Source organism: Neofelis nebulosa, chromosome 7, assembly GCF_028018385.1.
Source record: "Neofelis nebulosa isolate mNeoNeb1 chromosome 7, mNeoNeb1.pri, whole genome shotgun sequence".
Lineage (NCBI taxonomy): Eukaryota > Metazoa > Chordata > Mammalia > Carnivora > Felidae > Neofelis > Neofelis nebulosa.
Window position 1 is genome coordinate 112,609,687 of NC_080788.1, and position 21,401 is coordinate 112,631,087.

The 21,401-nt window shown below is 36.3% G+C and overlaps 1 protein-coding gene across 8 annotated transcripts in view; it reads left to right on the top strand.

The window, feature by feature from the left end:
• The window catches only part of FUT8 (fucosyltransferase 8), a 312,495-nt gene that overhangs the window by 31,354 nt on the left and 259,740 nt on the right, over positions 1-21,401 (top strand). For all 8 annotated transcript variants that reach the window (XM_058739354.1, XM_058739355.1, XM_058739348.1 and 5 more), the window contains exon 2: positions 18,057-18,154. The gene's annotated coding sequence lies outside the window, so the exon portion shown is untranslated. The remainder of the gene's footprint in view (positions 1-18,056; positions 18,155-21,401) is intronic.

The window sequence follows — 21,401 nt, forward strand, 5'->3', positions numbered from 1 at the left end:
AGTTGGTAGGCCCAATTTCAATCCAGTACCCCAGGATTCATTCTAAACTTACTTTTTCAGTATTTCTAATTCTCTTTGCTGACAGTGAGACACCTGGCTCTGATTATTTACAATACATTTGCTTACTTAATCAATCCTGGAATGCCTAAAGGATAGTCTAAAAACTGATAACCCATTCCAGTGGTAAAAACAAACTTAATGCTATTTTTGTTTTCAGCTTGAGATTATAGACAAAATACCATGCTCAAAAGTTACTTCAGTTACCTCTTCCCAATGGCCCTACTTCTCTTTCAGTGGTGATATGTTAATTATTTGAAATACTTTTAGGTCTGGTTCCTTCTGTTTATGTACCACTTTTAGGGCTAGCCCTTTTCCATCCTTGTTGATTTTATTTATCCTTGTTTTACTTTTTTGGATATGTGAAACATTCATATGGTTGAGAACTATAGGAGTTCATTAGCAGGAGTCAGAACTATATAAAAAAGTATACTCAGAAGTGTCATTCCCCCATCTCTTCACTCCATTTTCATACACCCTCTGAACAATGACCTCCCAAAAGACATGCATGAGACTTGCATAAACTAATCTCTGGAACTTGTGAATGTTATCTTACATGAAAACAGGGCCTCCGTAGATGTGATTAAGTTGAGTTAAGGCTCTTGAGATGGAGACATTACACTGGATAGGCCCTACATGATGCAGTCACATATATTCTCGTAAGAGGCAAGCAGAGAGAGACTTGACATAGAGGAGGAGAAGGCAATATGATCATAGAGGCAGAGATTGGAGCGATAACAGCCACAGCCAAGAAGTGTTGACAGCCACCAGAGGCTGGAAGAGACAAGGAATAGATTCCTTCCTAGAGCCTCCTAAGGGAGTGAGGACCTATTGATACCTTCATTTTGGCTCAGTGAAACTGATTTTGGATTTCTGGCCTTCAGAACTGTGAGAGAATGAACTTCTGTTGTTTTAAGCTACTAGGTATATGATAAATTGTTACAGCAGCTACAAGAAACTGATACACATCCTTTGTTAGTAACCAGTCTTATAATTTTCTTTCCTTCTTTCTTTCTTCTTCCCTTCCTCCTTCCTTCCCTCCTTCCCTTCCTTCCCTCCCTCCCTTCCTTTCTTTTTCTTTTTTTAGAGACAGAGCAAGAGATTACACTGAAGGGGCAGAGAGAGAGTGAGAGAGTGAGAGAATCCCAAACAGGCTCTGCACCATCAGCACGATGGAACCCAATGTGGGGCTCAAACTCACAAACTGTGAGATTATGACCTGAGCCAGAGTCGGAGGCCTTAACTGACTAAGCCACCCAGGTGCCCCTGGTCTTATAATTTTCTTGTTTAAATCTTTATTTTATTTTATTCTGATCCATGGATATTTTCTTAATTCTCTTTCTTACTAAAATATTTGCATACAATAAATATTTGGGCCCTTTTATTTTTTCTCTTAATATATTCAGGAAGTCGCTATCTTCATCATCTTTCTATGGTTGCATAGTACTTGATTATATGGATGTTTATTCAACCCTGCTCCAATTTAGGATATTTTGCATTTAGGGTTTTTCCATTAATTTGCAATTAAAAGCAATGCTGCAGTGAATAACCTTGTGCATATATGTTTGTGTACTGTTGGGGTTTTTTTAGGGTAAATTTCTAGAAGTGAAATTGCTAAGCCAGAAGGTAAATGCTCTGTGAGTTTTGTTAGATATTGCTAAATTCTCCTCCATTAGCATTGTACCTATTTATACTATTACTGCAATTTATGAGAGTATCTATTTTCCTGTAGTTTTGGCAGCAGAATATTTTAAAATTTGGGAGGATAGGTTAAAAAGTGGTAGGTCAACATAACAAGTGAGGTTGAACATTTTTCATATGTTTAAGGGCAGTTTTTATGTATTTTATTATTTGTGAATTATCTATTGCCAGTTTTTCTATCAAGTTTTTGGTTTCATTTTCTCTCAGCTTTTAAGAATTCTGTCTATACTACGGATAATAGATTTTTGTCTGTAAGATATGTTGTTTAGAGTTTCTCTCAATTTTTCACTTGTCTTTTGATTTTGCTTATGGCATCTTTTAAACAAATATTTAATTTTTTTTAGAGATCTTTTAGGTTTGCAGAAAAATTTATCACAAAGTACATAGTTCTCACATTATACCCACTGCTCCCGTTATTTGTATCTTATATTAGAGTGACACAGTTGTTATAATTGACGAACCAATATCAATGCATTATTATTAACTAAAGTCCATAGTTTACATTAGAGTTCATTCTTTGTGTTGTATATTTTATGGACTTTGACAAATATGTAATGTCACTTGTCTACTATTACTGTGTCATACAAAATAGCTCTACTATATGAAGCATCTTCTCATACCCACAATGGTGTGAAACTAGAACTCCATTACAGAAAGAAAACTAGAAAGTTCAGATATGTGGAGATGAAACAACATAACTACTAAACAACAAGTCACATAAAAAGCTACCTTGAAACAAAAGAAAATGGAAAAATAACATACGAAAACTTAAGAGATACAGCAAAAACAGTTTTAAAGAGGGAAGTTCATAGTAATGTAAACACCCTCATTAAGAAAAAAGAAAGGGGGTACCTGGGTGGCTCAGGTGGTTGAGCCTCCAACAATTGATTTCAGCTTAGGTCATGATCTCATGGTTCGTGGGTTTGAGCCCTGAATTAGGATCTGCGCTGACAGTGCGAGGAGCCTGCTTGGGATTCTCTTTCTTCCTCTCTCTGCCCCTCCCCTGCTTGTGCGCACACTCTAGCTCTCTCAAAATAAATAAACTTAAAAAAAAAGAACAAACTCATATAAACAACCTAACTTTATACCTCAGTGAACTAGAAAAAGAAGGGTAAACTAAACCCAAAATTAGTAGAAAAAAAGAAATACTAAACATCAGAGTGGAAATAAATGAAATAGAGTCTAGAAAGAAAATAGAAAAGATCAATGAAACTAAGAACTATTTTTTTAAAAGATAAAATAGATAAACCCTTAGCTAGACTCAACAAGAAAAAAAGAGGACTCAAAATCAGAAATGAAAGGAGATGTTATAACTGATACCATGGAAATGCAAAGGATCATAAGATTGTTACGAACAATGATAGACCAACAAATTGGTCAATTTAGAGAAATGGATAAATTCTCCTAAACATACAATTTACCAAGACTGAATCATGAAAATAGAAAATCTGAACAGACCAATTACTAGTAAGGAGACTTAATTAGTAATCAAAAACCTCTCAACAAATAAAATTCCAGTCCCAGATGGCTTTTCTGGTGAATTCTACCAAATGTTTAAAGAAGAATTGATATCAATCTTTCTCAAACTCTTACAAAAAAATGAGGAGGAAACACTCCTAAACTCCTTTTGTGAGGCTAGCATTGCCTTGATACCAAAGCCAGACAAAGACACTACAAGTAATGAAAACTACAGGCCAGTGTTCCTGATGAACATAGATGTAAAAATCCTTAATAAAATATTGCCAAACCAAATTCAGCAGTATATTAAAAGGATCATACCCTATGATCAAGTGGGATTTATCCCTGGGATGCAAAGATGATTCAAGATATACAAATCAATAAATGTGATACATTAAGTTAATAGAATAGAAGATAAAGAACATTATCTCATAGATGTGTAAAAAGTATTTGACAAAATATAACATCTTTTCATGATAAAAACTGTTAGCAAATGGAGAGTAGAAGAAGGAACTAACCTCAACCATGGAATGGGAAAAAGTATTTCCAAGTCATATATCTGATAAGGGTTTAATATCCAAAATACATAAAGAACTTAAACTACTCCGTAGCAAAAGGCATTTTTTAATATAGTTACAAAATGGGCAAAAGAACTTAATAGACATTTTTTCATAGAAGACATACAAATAGCCTAGTTATATGAAAAGATGCTTGACATTATAATTGCTAGGGAAATGCAAATCAAAATCACAATGAGATATAACTCCTATCTATTAGAATGGCTATTATCAAAAAGACAAGATACAACAGGTATTAGTAGGGCTATGGAGAAAAGGAACCTGGGGCGCCTGGGTGGCTCAGTCTGCTAAGCGTCTGGCTCTTATTTTGGCTCAGGTCATGATCTCACAGTTTGTGAGATCTAGCCCTGCATGGGCTCTGTGCTGACGATGCAGAGCCTGCTTGGGATTCTCTCTCTTCCTCTCTCTTTTTTTCCCTTCCTGGCTTGTGTGCTCTCTCTCTCAAAATAAATAAACTTAAAAAAAAAAAAAAAGGAAAAAAGAAAAAGGAACCTTTGTGAACTGTTGGTGGGAATGTAAATTAGTACACCCATCATGGAAAACTGTATAAAATTAAAAATAGAGCTACCATATGATGCAGCAATTCTACTTCTGGGTATATATCCAGAGGAAGTGAAAACAGGATTTTGAAGAGATACCTGCACTCTCATGTTCATTGCAGCATTATTTACAGTAGTCAAGATATGGAAACAACCTGTTATCATATGAATGGATAAAAGGGATGTGGTATGTATATACTGTGTGTGTGTGTGTGTGTGTGTGTGTGTGTGTAATGTGTCCACACACACACACACACACACACACCCTTTAGAATGTTAACCATGAGAAAGAAGGAAATCCTATCATTTGTGACACATGGATGGACATTGAGAGCATTATATGCTAAGTGAAATAAGTCAGAGAAAGACAAATACTGCATATCAGACATTATAGGTACTTGAATTGCATATGTGGAATCTGAAAAAGCTGAACTAGAAACAGAGTGGAATGGTGGTTATCAGGGGCTAGGGGGTGGCAGAAATGAGATGTTGGTCAAAGGGTACATACTTTCGGTTATACGACAAGTAAGTTCTGAGAAAGTTAAGTTACTATTGATCTAACTTTAGGTTCACTGACTCTTTGCTATATCATCTCCAGTATGTTCTCCTTGTTGTAGATACTCTTTTACAGAATTTTTTTTTTTATGGTTTCTGTTTCTTTGTGAGCATATTTTTCTTTCTTCATTGAACATATTTATAATAGTTCTTTTAAAATCTTTGTTTATTGGGGCGCCTGGATGGTTCAGTCAGTTGAGCATCCTACTTCGGCTCAGGTCATGATCTCGTGGTTCACGAGTTTGAGCCCCACATTGGGCTTGCTGCTATCAGTGCAGAGCCTGCTTCAGATCCTCTGTCTCTCTCTCTGTCCCTCCCCTGATTGTGCTCTGTTTCTCAACAATAAAGAAAACATTAAAAAAAAAAATAAAATCTTTGTTGATTGGTACCAACATCCGATTCTACAAGGTTGGTATTTTATTTTTTGGTTTGTTGTTTGGCCTCATTTTTTTGACCTTTGTCAAATTAATTTCGAGTTTTCATCTTGTTATGAATGTTATAGATTCCGTTACATTCCTCCGTAAAAGGGCTGATGTCTTTGTGTTAGCAGGCAGTTAATTTGGTTGTACTCATACTGCAAACTGTATCTTAGGAGGCAGTTGAATTGTCAGTTTTTTTTTTTTTTTTCAATCATTGGCTGGTATCTGTCCTGCATATATGCAGTTCATTGGTCAGTCAGTTGGTCCTCCAAAGATTTGGGCAGAGTTATAAGTAGGTTTTATGACTTAACTTTCTGACTTTTCTGGAATTTCCCCTTCACTTTCCAGTGTTGGCAGTTGCTTTGGAAGCTTCATCTGGTATTCTAAAAGATAACACTGCAATTAAAAATTGGGAGTCTCGGGGTGCCTGGGTGGCTCAGTCGGTTGAGCGTCCAACTTCGAGCTCAGGTCGTGATCTCACTGTGAGTTTGGGTCCTGCGTTGGGCTCTGTGCTGACAGCTGAGAGCCTGGAGCCTGTTTCAGTTTCTGCGTGTCCCTCTCTCTCTGCCCCTCCCCTGCTCACATTCTGTCTCTCTTTGTCTCTCAAAAGTGAATAAACATAAAAAAAAATTGTGAGTCTCTTTGGGAATTTTCTTTTCTTTTTTTTTTTAATTTTTTTTTTTTTTAACGTTTATTTATTTTTGAGACAGAGAGAGACACAGCATGAACGGGGGAGGGGCAGAGAGAGAGGGAAACACAGAATCGGAAGCAGGCTCCAGGCTCTGAGCCATCAGCCCAGATCCCGACGCGGGGCTCGAACTCACGGACCGCGAGATCGTGACCTGAGCCGAAGTCGGACGCTTAACCGACTGAGCCACCCAGGCGCCCCATGGAAATTTTATTTTCTTTGTGTGGCCACTGACTGTGGCCTGCCCTCAGGCTGTGTACAATGTATTTACTGCTGCCATTTTTTGGGCAAGAATGCCATTTTTTCCCCAACAATACACTGCCCTCCAGAATCTGCTTCTGTTCATGTTCCTATGCCTTCAGATGTTATTGTCATTCGTATTTTTTCAAGTTTTATAATTGTAATCTGCAGGAGGATTGGTCTGGACAAGCTTATTCTAGTCTATTGAACGTGGAACTTCCCTCCATTTCCATTTGGTTTTGATGCATAGTCTCATTGATTTTTATTTATTTAATGTTTTATAATTATTTATAGCTTTTGATTTGATATTCAGATTTGGCCAGTGGGAGCCCCTTCAAGCTTACTTTTTTTTTTTTTTTTTTTTTTTTAACATTTATTTCTTTTTGAGAGACAGAGAGAGAGTGTGAGCAGGGAAGGGGCAGAGAGAGAGGGAGACACAGAATCTAAAGCAGGCTCCAGGCTCTGAGCTGTCAGCACAGAGCCCAACGCGGGGCTCGAACTCATGAACCGTGAGATCATGACCTGAGCTGAAGTCGGACACTTAACTGACTGAGCCACCCGGTGCCCCAAGCTTACTCTGTGTGTGTGTGTGTGTGTGTGTGTGTGTGTGTGTATGTGTATTCTGTTGTTGGGCCCTTGTTGGACTTTGAACGCTTTATGTTAGACATAAAATGATGTCTCAGGCTTACTTTATATATTCCCCGCTTCAGATATGAGAACAAGGTAGGTAGATAGATAGATTCACGTATGTATGTATGTATTTAAAATTTAGATACCATGATTTGGGTGCTAGAGGTTAATTTTTCAGGGTCATGTCATTGCTTCTAAGATGTCTTACTGGACAAAACTAAGAAATAGATATATTAAAAATTTTTTTTAATGTTTATTTTTGAGAGAGAGAGAGACAGAGAGAGCGCGCGCGCGCGCGCGCACATGAGTGGGGGAGGGGCAGAGAGAGAGGGAGACACAGAATCTGAAGCAGGCTCCAGGCTCTGAGCTGTCAGCACAGAACCCGATGTGGGGCTCGAACTCATGAACTGTGAGATCGTGACCTGAGCTGAAGTTGGATGCTTAACTGATTGAGTCACCCAGGCTCCCCGAAATAGATATATTTTTAAAAAATTAAATTCATACATCAATTCAAACTTAACAATAGAGTCTATTTCGTATTACTTTTTTTCATTTTATGTTTTCCCCACCATACTAAATATCTTAGTTCCTAATAACATATTTATCTATTTGGTTTATTGTACATGTTGCAGAAAAATTGTTCACAAATCACACCAGAATTATAATTATCATAAAATCATAAAACTGAATTTCAAGATTTCTTTAGTAGTTCTTCTCTTTAGAATATATTCTGCTAATATACCTATATTAGCTATATATCTGTAGCTAGAGTGCTGTCTTTCAGAGTCATTTTAAATAATTCTTTTTTGTGTGTAGTTATTTTACCAACTCCATATGTATTTAAGATCATTTGTTTGGGGCTTTTGTTTTTCCTTTTGATTTAATTTTTTTAAAGTTTATTTATATTTATTTTGAGAGAGAGAGAGAGAGAGAGCGCGCGCATGAGCAAGGGAGAGGCAGGGAGAGAGGACCCCAAGCAGGCTGTCAGCATGGAGCCCAACACGGGACTTGATCCCACGAACTGTGAGATCATGACCTGCACTGAAATCAAGAGTGGACGCTTAACCAACTGAGCCACCCAGGTACCATGCTCCCTACCCCCTGCCTTTTGATTTAATTTTATTCTTAACTATGTAAAACATGTATTTAGTTCAAAAATCAAAACTAATTAATAATATAAGCTTAGATAAACATTCTTCTACCCGTATCTCCTCCTTTTGGTCCCATTCTCTTCCTTGCCTTTTACAAGTAACTTTTTATTAATTTTGGTATTTCCAGTATTTTGTTTTAAAAAAAAAAATATATATATATATATATATATATATATATATATATATAATCTATATTTTTTTTCTTAAAAGCTGGCATACTTTGTATTTGTTCTGTACATTACTTGTATTTACATAACAGTATATATACTGGAGAGCATATATGCATAGAGGTCCTCTTCATTCTTTTTTACAGCTATATAATATTCACTGTGCTAGTATATTGTAGTTTATGCATCCAGACCTTGTTGGCGTATTTCTAATCTTTTCCATTGCAAATGATGTCTCGTTGGAATAACCTTCTCCATATGTTATACTGTATTTGTGAAAGTGTATCTTTAGAATGGCTGCAGAGTTGGGGGATTATTGGATCACAATATAAATTAGTGCTATCTGATAGAAATGTAATGTGAGCCACATGTGGCTACTAGAAAATTTAAATTTCACAATAAAAAATAAAAATATAATTTTAATTACAATAATTAATTATAAATATCCAAATATTACCACTTATATTTAAAATCCTGTCATTTCAACACTCAAAATGAGTATTATCATTGGCATGTAGTCAGTATAAAAATTATTAATGAGATAGTTGAATTCTTTTTTGTACCAAGTCTTCAAAATCTTGTGTGTATTTCATACTCAACAGCACATCTGAGTTTGGACTGGCTGCAAGTCAAGTATGCAGTAATGCTTAGCAGCCACATTTTTCTCACAGTTTGTTTTCTGCCTTTACTTATAGTTTTGAGGGTCTTTTGGCCATGTATACTTTGAAAAAGGGTTTTTATTGTTGACTTTATTAGTTAAAAATGCTATCTTTTACCTTTGGATTTTGAATCACTGCTAGACTGACTTTCCTCATTCCCAGGTTATACTTGAAATCATCCATGTTTTCTTGCAGGACTTTCATGGTTTTAATTTTTATATTTCCATCTCTGATCCATTTGAAATTTATCTTATTTTTTCATATACTTACAGTTTTGTTGTTTTCTATTTCCTTCAAAAGATGTTTAAAATAACATTTTTTAACCTGCAGGAGTAAGGGCTTTTTATTGTTATTTTTCATATGTAGTTTTATTGCGCTGTGATCAGAGAACATAATTTGTGTTATTTCTATTATTGTTGAACTTACTGAGATTTTCTGTATGACCTTATATATGATCAGTTTTTGTGAACAGTCCATATCCACTTGAAAAGAGATTGAGCTTTGTGCTGTGATAGAGAAAACAATATAGTAAGTTCAATATGGTATAGTAATTTACCTTACTGATTACATTGCTTTGGTCTTCTGTGGCTTCACCTACTATTATTCTGTTTGTATTAATTTTTTCATACAGCTACTGTAGACTTTTTTTTTTTTTTATAAAGCTTGTGATGGGGCTCTTTGGTGCAAAAGTATTCATAATTGATTTATCTTCCTCATTGTTAATTTGTCTCTTAAAATTTATTTATTTATTTATTTTAATGTTTTATTTTTGAGAGAGAGAGAGACAGACTGTGAGTGGGGGAGGGGCAGAAAGAGAGGGAGACACAGAATCCAAAGCAGGCTCTAGGCTCTGAGCTGTCAGCACAGAGCCTGACACGGGGCTGGAACCCACGAACTGCAATATCATGACCTGAGCCGAAGTCAGACACTTAACCGACTGAGCCACCCAGGCTCCCCAATTTATTTGTCTTTTAGAATAAAAAAAGTTGTACTTTGTCTTGCTAGGTGTCTTTTGGGGCTAGGTGTTTTTTGTCAGTTATTAAGATCATAACCTCTGCTTTCATTTTGATTGTATTTGCCCATTTTACTTTTGCTCATATATTTCCTTTTAATGTTTCTTCATTACTTTGTTTTAGGTGTTGCTTGTAATGTAAGTATACAATTGAGTTTTACTTCATGAGCCAATCTAAAATAATCTTTTTTCTTTTAGTGGAGGAGTTAAGCTCTTTGCATTTATTATTGACAACGATATGCTAGATTTTAGCTCCTGACAAATATTTATTTTATTTTGTTTACCATGTGTATTCTGTTTACTGTGTGGCATTCATTATGTTGAATTACATTTTCATTGCTCTTTTTAATAATTTGCTTCGAGGGGCACCTGGGTGGTTCAGTCGGTTCAGTGTCCAACTCTTGATTTCAGCTCTGGTCATGAACTTGCAGTTCCTGGGATTGAGCCCTGTGTCGGGCTCTGCACTGACAGCACAGAGTCTATTTGAGATGCTTTCTCTCCTTCTGTCTTCCCCTCCCCTGCTTGTGTGTGTGCACTCTCTCTCTCAAAATTAATAAATAAACATTTAAAAAAATAAATAAAATAAAGATTTTAAAATAGCAACATCTTTAAAAAAGTTTGCTTTGAAAACTTTTTGATATTTACTATATTTATCTGGATAAAGTGTGGAGTTTCATTAGTAATAATAACATTTTTTCATTAATTGTGACAAGTGTTCCGTAGTAATATAAAATGTTAACAATAGGGGAATCTGGGTGTGTGGTATATGGAAACACTTTGTATGCTGCAACTTAGCTGTAATATAAAACTGTTTTAAAATGAAAAAAATTGTTTTTAATGTAGTAGAATTGAAGGTATCCCGGATTGGTTTTGGAAAGTAAATTTTATGTGAATTTATTGCTGAACTTCGTGAATATAAGCTGTAGTTTTCAGTTTCCAGAAAATTAGGGAGGTATAATCACTGTGTATTTGATGGTAAAGTTAGAGGAAAACATCTCTGATTTAGAATAATGAAACAAAAAGAAATTTTTGGATGGGAAAGAAATTTTTTAGTGAAAGATTAAAGAAAACAATTGCTTTTAGAACTGGTTACTTGAATCATATCTTGTCTAAATGAATTATTTAGAATTGTTGGGGAAGAAGTCATGTCTAGTAGCAAGGTATAAAGATTAATGGGTATTTAAATAAGAATTTTGATGGTTCCTAGAAGGTATAGGGCTTTTACTCCCAGAATTTTAGAGTTGCAAGAGACATTTACAGTTTATTCTAGTTCTTTCATTTGTATAAAAATAACTAGAAATCTAGGGCAGTGATATGTTAGATCTAGAATCATGTAGTAAATTGATATTTAGAGCTGGGACGACATTTGAAGACTCATTTCTGTTTTAGGATTCTTATCTCAATGCCAGAATGTGTTCTTGAGAGTTACGATAATCTTGAAAGTCACAAGATCCTGGGTTCCTCATATCCTACTTAAAGTGCAGCTAAGGCATTGTTACATATTTATACTTGTATTTTTTTAAAAGGCACAGATGGGGTGCTTGGGTGGCTCAGTCGGTTGGGCATCTGACTTCGGCTCAGGTCATGATCTCTTGGTGGATGAGTTTGAGCCCTGCATCGGGCTCTGTGCTGACAGCTCAGAGCCTGGAGCCTGCTTTAGATTCTGTGTTTCCCTCTCTCTCTCTTCCCCTCCCCTGCTCATTCTTTCTCTCTCTCTCAAAATAATAACTAAACATTAAAAAATATTTAAAAAAGGCATAGAGCCATAAGTGATTTTTTATTCAACATCTCAGAGGTAATGTTAGGTCATAAGCCTCTGCCTTGTTGGTTTTTTCTGTACTGGGTTTGTTCCCAGTAAGGGAAGGGCCTGGTAGAAGATTGTAGCAAAAAGGCCAATCATTATGAACTGTAGATTGGGAGCTAGAACTGGATCTGGTGCTGGAAACCATAAAAATGCCAGATGATGTAGGGCCTGGGATGGTGTTGGGTGATGACTTATATCATGACTAAGTGGACTTTCGAATCTGTAGTAAAGGGGACAGAATAAAGGAGGTTGCAGAGCCACCATCAAACTCATGCTAATCATGAGGGTCACTTCCTTTTCATTCCCTGGAGCATTCTGCTACTTGCCAGCTAAGATTTGGAATAATCATAGATAATGAAATAAAATTCATCTGACATCTGTAAAACATTTTTATTTTGCAAAGCACTCTGACAAATATTATTGTTTGATCCTTGCAATATCCTTGAGTTGGGTAGAAGGGATATTGGTGAGCAGAAAATGTTAAATACTAATGTCAATGTATAACACAGTGTGTCAAGGCACTGCGTTAGAAACCAAAGGATATGAAAATGACTACACATGGTCTTGGCTTTCATGGTGTACACCATCTTGTGGAGATTGGGGTGGGGAAACAGCCAAATTCAATGTAAGGCATATTGAAAAATATTTGGAAATTCAAACTACCATGGGAATTTAAAAGGAAGGATGTTATTACAACTGATGGAAATTTTAGTATTTTGCCTTCTGATTTCAGACTAGTTGAAAGGATAATAACTATAAAGGAATCTCTTTTTTTGTTGTTAAAACATTTATTTTAGTTTATTTTTTGAAAAAGAGAGAGAGAGCGAGAGAGCGCATGAGCCAGGGAGGGTCAGAGAGAGAGAGAAAGAGACAGTCCCAAGCAGGCTCCATGCCTTCAGAGCAGAGCCTGATGTGGGGTTCAAACTCACGAACCATGAGATCATGACCTGAGCTGAAGTCAAGAGTTGGATGCTTAAGTGACTGAGCCACCCAGGCTCCCCTGTTTTAAAAAATGTTATTTTATTGTATGTTACTGTGCTGTTAAGTTAGGCATAACGTTTTCACAAGGCTATTTTGGGACCACAGTCAATGACCACACAATAGTGGTCCAATTCTCTAAATAACAATCACTAGACAAACTGGACACCCTCTCACATGTGGACAAATCTGCATGGAAAAGTACCAGAGTTTTAGGTGTGGACTTGTGTACTTTATTTCCCCTTTCTAGTGTATTAAGAAGTGACACGCACTTTAACTTGCCAAAAGCAATGCTTGCATCTTAGTGGCAACATGCTACTTATGTTACATACTGAAGTGAATACCAGAACTATAAAGGTAGGAGGTGTAAGTAAATTTCATCGGGGAGGGAGGTTGTCAACATAAATAGCAAATGGAGAGTGAATAAGGAAACTCCTGTTGTCATAGACATATAAGACCTCAATCATATACAGGATACAGGAGGCATTTCAGTTTGTGACAGCCAGCCCAGAAATGTCAAATGCTTTTTCATTTAATCTCATACTTCTGGATTCCTACCAAAAAGGAGTACATTAAGAACGCAGAAAAGTTGCTTACTCAAAGGGTGAAACTCTCGAAAAGAGTAAGAGAGGGAATATAACTTAATGGAAATTAAGTTATATAGAAGACTCTTTAAATTATAATTAACTACATTTTCATATCTTCACAGTAATACAAAACACAGTTACTTGCAGAACTGGTTCAGATTACTTGAATACCAGATACATTTTTAGTCTTGTATGTAAGTGTTTGGAAGTTACTTATGTTTATATGAATTGAAGCTATCAATACTTTTCTTTTTTTTTTAATTTTTTTTTTAACGTTTATTTATTTTTGAGACAGAGAGAGACACAGCATGAACGGGGGAGGGGCAGAGAGAGAGGGAGACACAGAATCGGAAGCAAGCTCCAGGCTCTGAGCCATCAGCCCAGAGCCCGACGCGGGGCTCGAACTCGCAGACCTCCAGATCGTGACCTGAGCTGAAGTCAGACGCTTAACTGACTGACCCACCCAGGCGCCCCTATCAATACTTTTCTACAGCAGTAACTGCACACCAGAAAGGCCGAGGCAAACACAAATCAAGGGATGGAGTTTTCCCAAAGCTGCAGTGTGAAGACTATAAGCATTTGATTCCATACATGTGAATGGGATTCTTTACTATAGGAAATTCAAATGGAATAAGGTTTCTTGAGGTGAAGAAGGATAATCCTCTATATGCATTTAGTTTTCTGCTCCTTCTGCAGCACCACATTCTTCTCCTGCAGTGTCTGATGTCCATAATGTTAGGTTGTCTCTAAGCAACTTCATGGTGAGGGCACTGTCTTTGGATGAGGCTTCATTCAGTATATCAAGTTCTGAAGTGGCCTCATCAAAAGCCATTGTAGCCAGTGTGGAGGCAAGCTTGGATTATTAAGGATCTCATAGTAAAATACAAAAAAGTTAAGAGCCAGCCCCAGGCAGATTGGGTGTGTGGGTTGCATCTCTTTCTTGCTCATATTAAAAGCCTCTCTGTAAGCTCCTTGGGAATTACCTTTTTTTTTTTTTTTTTAAATCTTGACCGCATGCAACTTCAGCAGCATATGAGAGGTAATCTTCCTTCATTTTCAGGTAGAAGACCTTACTCTCTAGATTAGTTGCATTGGCTATTAAAGACATATCCAACAAATAGCTTTTCACTGTTTTTCTTTTTTTTTTTTAATTTTTTTTTAATATTTATTTATTTTGAGAGACAGAGACAGAGCATGAGCAGGGGAGGAGCAGAGAGAGAGAGACACAGAATCCGAAACAGGCTCCAGGCTCCGAGCTGTCAGCACAGAGTCCGACGCGGGGCTCGAACTCACAAACCGTGAGATCATGACCTGAGCCGAAGCCGGACGCTCAGCTGACTGAGCCACCCAGGCGCCCCTCATTGTTTTTCTTACTGGGTGCTGTTTATTCTTTGCAAACAGCCGGTATTTCACCTTCATGGTTACTAATGTTTTTGTTACCACATATTATGCATTTATTACATGCTTTCGGATAACTTATTAATGTATGAGTGGTGTCAATTGGATACATCTAATTTTGGAAAATTTCAGTGTTCAGTGCTATCACAAAGTTAATTTAGCTCATAGTTCCCCTTTAAAATGGTTAATATAGTGCTTCCAGCCAAGATGGACCAGCAGGAATTGGTATCCTTCCGCCTGAAAGAACTAACTGGATAAAAAATATGAAACAACAGTTTTTAAGCCATTTGCCATCAGGCAACAAAAGACTTTGATCCCTGAGAGACAGGAAACAAACTAGGTGAGACTTAAGATTGCTCTAGCGTGGAGAGAGTTTCTAGGCATGGAGCAGGTCAGTAGAACCCAGAGGAGCCAAGAAATCTTACTGAGTTGAAGAGATGGAGCTGGGAAGCTGTGGGGAGCCAAGGCACCTAGAGTTCACAGGGCAGAATGTCTGAGAAGAGAGAGCTGCAAGAGAATTGGGCAGATCTCTAGAGGTTCCTTTCAAGAATTCAGTTGAGTACTAATCAGTGCATGCCTTTGAGGGAACTACTTAAGGCTAGGAAGAACCACTCAAAAGGAATTGAGGGCACAATACAATACTTACAGCTCACATACAACACCAGGAATAGAGTCTGGATCCATCAGAGAAGAAAATCTCATTATTTGCTGAGTGTCAGGTAGAGCATCTCTAACATTCTGGTTGTCATTTTTAGATGTTTGATTTGGGTCTTATTTTTTTTTTTTTGTCTTTACTTAAAATGTAGTCAACTTTTTTTCTGGTTTCTAGAACATATGGAATACATTTATAACAACTTTTAATGTCCTAGTTTCCTAATCTTATCAACTGTGTCATATCTAGGCTGGTTTTGATTGATATTTTTACTCATTATGGCTCTATTTCCTTTTTCTTATTTTTCAAAAACTTGCTTGGAAATCAGTTGATGCTTGTCAGGCATGTAAAAGGAGACATTGCAAATTTTACCTTGTTGGGTGCTGGATATTTTTGTATTCCTGTAAATAGTCTTCAAACTTTTTCTGGAATATATTGAAATTACTTGGAAGGTGTTTGATCCTTTAAGGTATTGCTTTTAATCTTTGTTGAGTGGGATCACTTAATCTAATTGCCCCACTACTGAGGCAGAACCTTTCTGAATACTTTACCTGATGCCTTGTAAATAATGAGGTTTTCTATTTGGCTAATCATCTGGTTACAGATGTTAAATTGAGGGTTGGGTTGTTCCTTCAAGATTTGTTTTTAAGCTCTTTTGGGTTCATTAGAGAGTTGTCTTTTTTTTTTTTTAATGTTTATTTTTACTTTATTTTGAGAGTGGGGGTGGTGAGGGTCAGAGAGAGAGAGAATCCCAAGCTTGCTCCACACTGTTGTGCAGAGCCCAACATGGGGCTCGACCCCATGAAACCTGAGATCATGACCTGAGATCATGAGCTGGAAAAGAGTGGGATACTTACCGACTGAGGGGCCCCTAGTCTTTATTCTAGGACTGATTTAGCCATGCTGAGGTCTCTCCTTATTGCCCAGAGTATACAAGGTCTCTCTCTACTCTGGTTGGATGGAACCTCCAATGTCCTCAGCTCTGCTTGTTCATTTTTTTTAGTTCCCCAGCTGTTGCTTTTTGCCTGGCCTCATGGATTTTACTCTGTGTGTAGATGAGTATTAAGTCAGACTCAAGTGGACCCCTACATAGATGGGGCTTTTTTTTTGCATAATGTCTCCTCTGTGGTATATTATTCCAGTAATTCCTGCCACCTATAACTTACTGAACTTAGATCTTTGTCTTTTCAAGTTAAGGAGATTGCTGTGTTATGCTTTGAATCTCCCTGCCTACAGTGGTATCTAGACATGTCTCTTGGCAAAAAGTCAAGGTGTTTATAGGGCTTATCTAGCTTGTTTCCTTCACTCAGGGAATGCATAGCTATATTATTGTCCAGTGTCTGTAAACTGTTTCATCATATGTTTTCTCTAGTTTTGTAGTTGCTTACTGTCTGAGCGTAAATCTGGTACCAGTTACACATAATGGCTAGAAGCACAAATCCTAAACTACTGGATTATTGTGGGAGGTTGGTAAAGCCTTTTGGGTGAAGTTTAGGAAGAAATGATGATGAGCCCTTAGCTGATTTTTCTAGTTAATGGCCATTTAGGAATTGTTTGTTTATGGGCCCTTGGAGTAGTTAACTTAGCAGTAGTTTGTCTTTTTCAACCAGATCTAGCAGTTGAGATAATGTAAATAGTAAAGCACTATACAAATGTGCTTATTATTTTTAGTTTAATTTACTGAATGTTCTTAATAAGCTGGTCTGCCTCAGAATAGGTTTTTGACTTTTGGAATTTAAAATGAAAATAGTAGGAGTTGAAGTTGGTTCAATATTATCTCTAATCACAAAAAATTGGTTTCAGTAGGCTTTGGTGTCATTGGAGAAAGACTGCTTCTCACAATTCATAATAATGTCAGTCCTAAATCTCATGTATGAATAGTAAAGTACCTGGCAGAAAGACATATTTCCGAAGAATGTATTGTGTTGCTATCTTATTCTTGGCTTTTTGTACTTAATGACTTGTACATATGTACTTAGTAAACATTTGATGTGTGAATCTTTATTAAGACCATTCACTTGTCAATCATATGATTACTTTCTATGTGTCAAACATGGTAGTATATAATTGGGAGGCAAAAGAAATAAGAGATAGGGTCCCGTATCAGAAGATCACATGAGATGGCGCATGTATAAGGCAGCAACATATTCTGGCAAGGATTAATGGAGTACAGAGTGATTTTATCAGCTCTCAGGGAGAAATGGAGGGGCTGGATTTTGATGGATATGCATTGATTCACCAAGAGGATAAGGGAGAAAAAGTCCCTCTTCTAAAAAGAAGGAATGGTGTGTTGCAGAGAATGACAAAATTTTTCTGTGGAAAGCAAGCAAGTTAAATTGGCTTGAATGGAATTTTCTGTAGAAGATAGTCAGAAATTAGGTTGTAGAGCTAATTGGGGTGTGAGGGTTGTAGAAGATTTTGAGCATTAGTCTGAAAAGAGAGATAATTCTGATTGTCCTACATGTTAAAAAGTAGACAAAATTAAAGGGTTTTGTGTTCACACAGTAAGTTTTATAGGTGCTGACTTATTTTAAGATAAACTATGGAGCAAATTAAGACACTGTTACTGTGTTTGACTGTAATTTGCAAAGTAAAAACCCGTTCTTTATTGGGATTTGAAAAACACTGCTTGCAGAAAAACACTGCTTGCAAAAGTTTCACATGTTATAACATGTTATAAGGGAGAAAAAGGAATTTTTTAAATGGTATAATAACTGAGGGTATTCTAACTGAACTTTGAGTAGGGCTCAATTTCATTTGTTTATTTGTTTTTGTTGTTCCAGGTTGCTGCTTTTGCTAAGGGAGTACCCATGACCCTGATGGTATTTTCATTCAAGATAAAGTGTTCTATTGCCTTTATTGATTAACTGAACGAATTCAGGTTAGTATATTTGTGGACAGCACTTCCCTGTTCTAATTGTAAATTAATATGTTGAGAAATGGATAATTATGTGTTTGAAGCCATGTATGTGTATAGCAGTGAGGTAGAAAGACCAGGTCAGTCTAACCTCTGTTGAATTGTGTATTAGTTAATAAACATTTTCTGAGTACCATGTGTAATCTGTAATACATAAAATAAAAAAAAAAATGTTTTACTCCCTGTTTATGGCTAAATATGGTACATTGTACTTGCATTGTTGTGTGGTATATTTGGTGCTGAAATAAACAACTCATCTTAGAATTTTTTGACATTTTTGATAGCTGACTTTTAAAGGTTGGATTCTTGTCCAGATTTTAGTCCTACATTAAAGTTATTATTTGTTTTTAGTGTTTAATCTTGGAATTTTGACAAATGTATATTCGTCACCATAATCTTTTAAATTCACTTATGTTGTCTCTTTGTAGTCAGCCTCTCCCTTTACCGCAACTCCTAGCAACCACTGATTTGTTTTTTGTCCCTATAGTCTACCTTTTCGTGTATGTCATTTAACTAGAATTATTTAGTATGTAGCTTTTGAAATCTAGTTTCTTTCACTTAACGTAATGCATTTGGATTCATTCATGTTGTGTATACTAGTAATTTGTTCTTTTTTTATTGCTGAGCTATGTTCTGCTATATGGTGATATATCATTTAGTTTATCCATTTACCAGTTGATGGACTTTTGGGGGAGTTTCCAGTTTTTGGTGATTATATCAGTCAAATTTATCACATTATATTGACTGCATTCCCTATGCTATACTTTTCCATCCTGTGACTTAATTATTTTATAACTGGAAGTTTGTACCTCTTAATCCCCTTCATCTCTTTTGCCTTTCCTGCCACCTCTCTGGCAACTACCAGTTCTCTGGTAGTTTTTATGAGTCTGTTTCTTTTGTTTGTGTGTTTTGTTTTTTGGATTCTATGTATAAGTGAAATCATATGGTATTTGTCTTTTTCCATCTGACTTATTTCACTTAGCTCAGTACTCTCCATCCATGTTGTCATGAGTGGCAAGATTTCAGTATTTTTTTTTATGACTGAGTAATATGTGTATATATATCACATTTTCTTTATCCATTCATCTGTCAGTGGAGTTTTATGTTGCTTCCATATCTTGGCTATTGTAAATAATGCTGCAATAAACATATGGGTACATACATGTTTTTGAATTAGTATGTTTATTTTCTTTAGATAAATACCCAGAAGTGGAATTGCTGTGTTGAATGGTATTTCTATTTTTAATTTTTTGAGAAACCTCCATATTGTTTTCCATAATGACTCCACCAATTTACAATCCTACCAATAGTATACAAGGGTTTCCTTTTCTCTATGTTCTTGTGAACACTTGTTATTTCTTGTGTGTGTGTGTGTGTGTGTGTGTGTGTGTGTGTGTGTGTGTGTTTCCTTTGATACTAGCCATTCTGACTGGTGTAAGGTGATATCTCATTGTGGTTTTGATTTCCATTTCTCCGATGACTAGTGATGTTCATGTTTCTGTTGACCTTGTGTATATCTTCTTTCAGGTCTTCTGCCCATTTTTAATTGGATTGTTTGTTTTTTGGTTTTGAGTTGTATGACTTCTTTATATGTTTTAGATATTAGCCCCTTATTGGATATAGACCCTTATTGGATTTGCAAGTATCTTCTCTCATTTAGTAGGCTTCCTTTTCATTTTGTTCATAGTTTCCTTTACTGTGCAAAGCTTTTTAGTTTGATGTAATCCTAATTGTTTATTTTTGCTTTTGTTTCTCTTGCCTGGGGACATACCCTGAAAAATATTACTAAGGCCAATGTCCAAGAGATCATTGCCTGTTGTTTTTTTTGTTTTTTTTTAAGTTTTATGGTTTCAGGTATTACATTGAGGTCTTTAATCCATTTTGAGTTTGTTTTTGTGTGTAGTATAAGGAAGTGATTCAGTTTCATTCTTTTGGATGTAGCTGTCCAGTTTTCCTAACACCATTTATTGAAGAGACTGTCTTTTCCCCTATTATATATTCTTGCCTCCTTTGTCATAGGTTAATTAACCATTTAAACTTATGTTTATTTTAGGGCTTTCTATTCTGTTCCATTGATTGAGGAGTCTGATTTTGGGCCAAAACCATACTGTTTTGATTATTGCAGCTTTGTAGTACAGATTCAAATCAGGGATTGTGGTACCTCTAGCTTTGGTCTTCTTTCTCAAGATTGTTTTGGCTTAGATGATTAAGCTTCCTTTTTTTTTTTTTTTTTTTTTTTTAAATGTTTGTTTATTTTTGAGAGAGAGACAGAGTGTGAGCAGGGGAGGGGCAGAGAAAAAGGGAGACACAGAATTCGAAGCAGTCAGCACAGAGCCTGAAGCGGGGCTCGAACTCATGAACCGTGTGACATCATGACCTGAGCCAAAGTCAGGCGCTTAACTGACTGAGCCACTCACGTGCCCCTAGATGATTGAGCTTCTTGTCAGCAGTGATTGTTTTAGATTTTGGTATTTTCTGAAGGAAGGATAGCAAGTATTACAACTTGTTGAATGCATGGTTTAGTCTCAGCCATACATGGACTACTTGGGGTTCATTAGAATACCTTGCATCTGTGGTGGATTCTACAAGATTGGCAGGGCAAGAAAGTAGAAAGTGAATTTCCTTAAAGCATGAGAAAATGGAGCCTATCAGAAGGGTAAAAGCTTCTCACATAATTATTACACAAAATGGACCTTGAGGAACATTTAGGTTAATGCCTGTGTGTGTGTGTGTGTGTGTGTGTGTGTGTGTGTGTGTGTGTTTTGTAAATGGGAAAAAGGAGACCTAGAGAGATGAAGTGATAAGCTTTTAGTCATACAGCTAGCTGGAGACATGTAGTGTGGTGGCTCATTTTACTCATCATCCTGCCTTTCTTTATCCTGGGATTGTTGCTTGACCTAAGGGTAGGGATAAAGTTAAATTGCTCAATTTAAAGTTGTTTACAGTTTAAAAATACTATTTATGTCTGCACACTATTTGGAAATTTTAGTTTTTGACAATTCTGAAGACATTCTAATATAGCTTCTCCCCCACCCTCCAGGATGCAGAACACTCTCCAAGTTTTAAATTAATGTAAAAAAATAAAAATAAAATTGTTTATAAAATTCAGTTTTTAATTTCTTTTTTCAGACTTTAACTTCAGACTTTAAGTTAGAACAGGTCACTATTGAAATGGTATTAGATACAATCTTAGTTTTCAAACAGATACAAA